General features: G+C 35.3%; 1 pseudogene; it reads left to right on the top strand.

Annotated features, from left to right (window-relative positions):
• The first annotated feature begins 3,187 nt into the window (after positions 1 to 3,187).
• On the top strand, positions 3,188 to 3,802 carry LOC143404051 (poly(rC)-binding protein 2 pseudogene; annotated as a pseudogene).
• The last annotated feature ends 296 nt before the right edge of the window (positions 3,803 to 4,098 follow it).

The following is a 4,098-nucleotide window of genomic DNA, read 5'->3' as shown; positions in this document are numbered from 1 at the left end:
TGCTATGAAAATCATCATTTCCATCTTATCATTTCAATTTGATTAGTGTCAATATTATATGAGTTTACTAAATACAAAATAAAAATCTTACCACAGACTGTTTATTTTCTTGTAGTCTTTGTGCATCTACTATAAATATTTATGTACATATTATACATCCCCAAAATACACTGTATAATTTTTTTGTATGAAATAATTATAGATTATTATAAAACAAAGAGAAACAAGTATCAATCATAAGATTGCTAATACATGCTACCCATGATGATACACACCTAAAATAATTCCAGTGACTTGGGACGATGAGGCAGCAGGATAACAAGTACAAATACTGCCTATTTTACTTAGCAAGGCTCTAAGTCACTTAGAAAAACACTGTCTCTAAGAAAAAATACAAAAAGAGCAAAGGAACTCAGGATGTGGCTCAGTGCTTAAGTGTACCTAGGTTCAATAAATGGTACACTCCTCCCCCCCAAAAAAAGATTTGTAATATATTATAAAACAGGCAGTGTGGTAAAATGTTGACAATAATGTAACAAATACAGAATTTAATAGATAATAAGGAGATATTATGAAATGTTATGAGTCACATTTTGGCTACAATATAAGTAGATATTTAGGTTTTGGTAAATTTTCTTTTCAATGTGCCACATATTTCTAAGTATAAATTTTCAATGTCATGATTTATAGGCTGAGATACCATTTAAACAACATGATACATTATTCTTTAATTGATTATTTTATGTTCTACAAGATACTTTGCTCTCAGATTTTTAGAGTTTCAGGAAAGTGAATTCAAGAATGGTTTCAAAGTCACTGAACACTATACAATAAAAAGTATAGAGAACCTTTAATATCCCTGATGAAAACTCTTAGACAAGTTAAAGATGAGAAAACAGTTTTATGTGAACATTTTGAATTTAAGTCTTCACTTTCAAATATTTACCTACACAATGACAGTATACTTTAGATAACATTCAGTCAGAAATTCAACACATTATACACTTTCATCAGAAGTCCAGGTGCATAAGCTTTGTTGACTTTTCTATTTCATCTACTTTTTTCTATTTTTATACCCTTCATTTTTGGTTACCTTGAAAGTATCTACTTTTTAAGCTCTGTTATTACACATTTGGGGAAAGAACAAAATCAAAATAGCAAGCCACACAAGGAAGCTACTTTGTATATACCTTATTTTCACCATTTTAAAAACATTGGTGAGAATCTCAAAAACCCACAATTTAGAAACAAACAAACAAACTACAACATCAAAAAAAAAAAAACACAAGACCACCAAACAGACAGAAGTACATTCATGAAAAAAACATGAAAGCAATAAATTCTCTGCTCTCAATTAAGTAGATTACAGAAGCAATAAAGAATTCCTCCAATCTTTAAAAATAAAAACATATATTTTCAGGAAGTTGGTCAGAATCAGCTCTCCAATTTGAACACTGCAAAAAAAAATATTCAAAAGTATTTTAGAACAAAATATTTTATTAAAAATAAATAATGAGAAGTTATATAAAAGATAGAATACTTCCTAAAATCACATCTACAGTAAGCAACATTTAAGAAAAAAAAATTAAAATGCTGCCAAATTTGAAGAGTTTGCCTTACCAAGCTGTTTCTGTTTCTGAAAATATGTTAGGCAGCTTTCAATTTTAATTTGCAAATATATGCACAGCCTGGAAAACCAGTATTTATATTCGATACCTACCACTGCAGCATGATTCAGTTTGGTCACACCATCAATTAAACTTGCAAAAAATCTCTAGATTCCCATTGCTGCTAAATGAAATAATCACAAATATAACAGCTTAAAATAGTAAAACCTCATTCTTTTATAGTTATGGATGTTTTTATAATCATGACAGAAAATTAATATCAAAGTATTAGCAAAGCCATGCTCTTTACAGAAACTCTGGAAGAGAATCATTCTAGCTTCTAGTGGCTGTTGGTATTTTTTCTGAGGTTACAAATGTTTCCCTTTTCCTTGTAGTGATACAGCCTTCAAGAGAGACAAACTATATATATATATATATATATATATATATATATATATATATATATATATATAGAGAGAGAGAGAGAGAGAGAGAGAGAGGAGCATGGTGCTGTCATAACAAGCTACAACATTCAAGCATCATAGAATCTGAGAACTATAGCAACATAGAAGGTAGATACTCCATTGAGCTTATCTTATTCATGCTCAGAGTATTTAAAATTTCATGCACAGTGGATGAAGAAAGAGAAGGGACACAGAGCCAGGAAAATGTAGCAAGACAGGTTAATTATGCACAAAAAGTGAGTGTGATGGATAAAAATGAGACATCATACACTGTCTTCCTATGCAGATCAGAGGACAGAGCCATGTCCACAGTGGAGGTCTTGGAACCTCATAGTTTTTCTTGGAACTCTGGAAACTCTCTCAATCCCTCGGAGCTTTGGATTATTCCAACTAATACTCTACTCATACTTTCTGCCTGTCCTTCATCATCCTCTCACAATAAATGTGCATGGTACTTATTTAAATACTGGAAAAGGAGAAACTACATCAGTGATCTCTGTTACTCAATTTTTAAGAACCTTTCCTGTATATTTCCATGGATTCATGTATCTGGAGACGAATTTTTAATATTTTAGAATGAGGAACACTCAGTGATCAAAGCTAAAATATAAAGTGGGAGAAAATACTTGCAAAGTACATATGTAGCAAAAAGTTGATATGACAGAATGAAAGTGGTTTATATTTGTGAGGAAAAGAAGGCATACAAAAAGTGTATGTTACAGTCAAAATATTTCTAAATTCACTTAATAAAAGAGAAAATATTCAATAATCACATGAATACTGAGACAAGTTAACAAAAAAGGAAATTCACTATTGCATACCAACCAGGAAGGAAAACATTAACTAGAAAGGAAAAAAAAAAAAAAACAACAAACCTGAACTTAAAAACACTGAAATTGGCCCAGACCAGCAGAGGCAGCAGCCAGAGCGCCCTCTCCCACCATCCTGCCTGCCCTCTGCCTGCCTCCACCTGCCCTGGGTTTCTTTCCCCCTTCCTTCTCCTCCTCCTCTTCCTCCACCCACCTGTGAAGTGGGGGGGAGTTGCCTTCCCTCCACTCCCTATTGTTCGGCCCCCCAGCCCTTCCCCTTCCTGCCTGCTCCCCTTTTCTCCTCAGTCATCTGGCACCTGCAGTTTTTGGCTTTCACCCCCACCAGTGTCCAAAGACTTGACCACTCAAAGTCCAGCTCCCATAACACTGCTCAACATGGACACCAGTGTGATTGAAGCTGGATTAAATGTCACTCTCACCATTTGGCTACTTATGCATGGCAAGGAAGTTGGCAGTATCATAGGAAAGAAAGGTAATTGGTTAAGAAGATGTACGAGGAGAGTGGTGCACATATCAATATCTCAGAAAGGAATTGTCCTGAGAGAATTATCACTTTGGCTGGACCCACTAATGCCATCTTCAAAGCCATTGTTATGATCATTGACAAACTGGAAGAGGACATCAGCAGCTCTATGACCAATTTTACAGCTGCCAGTAGACCCCTGGTCACTCTGAGGCTGGTGGTCCCTGCTAGTCAGTGTGGCTCTCTCATTGGAAACGGTGATTTCAAGATTAAGGAAATATGAGAGAGTACAGGGACTCAAGTCCAGGTGGCAGGGGATATGCTCCCCAGTTCAACTGAGTGGGCCATCACTATTGCTGGCATTCCGCGCAATCTATCATTGAGGGTGTCAAACAGATCTGTGTGGTCATGTTGGAGAGCATAAGGAATGTGGCATAGTTGAGAATCAAGGATCTGAATGTGGACATAATGGAAGAAAAGGCAAAGTGGAATGAGTAGAAGAAAAAGTGGTGAAGGAGTAAAAGAATAGATCTGAGGAGGAAAAAGAAACTGCTAACTGTGTATTAGATGAGAAAAATATTGATCACAAGGAGGAGAAGACAGGAAATATTGTGGCAGCATAATACTTACCCCAGTGGCCTCATATTAGGCAATTCCTAAAAACTAGAACTTAATAGTATAATCAAACAAGGATGCCACACACCTGGCTTCCTGCTCTTAGAGCTCTACAGAGA

The sequence above is a fragment of the Callospermophilus lateralis genome, chromosome 7 (assembly GCF_048772815.1).
Source record: "Callospermophilus lateralis isolate mCalLat2 chromosome 7, mCalLat2.hap1, whole genome shotgun sequence".
NCBI lineage: Eukaryota > Metazoa > Chordata > Mammalia > Rodentia > Sciuridae > Callospermophilus > Callospermophilus lateralis.
This window is presented reverse-complemented; position numbering and strand designations above follow the sequence as displayed.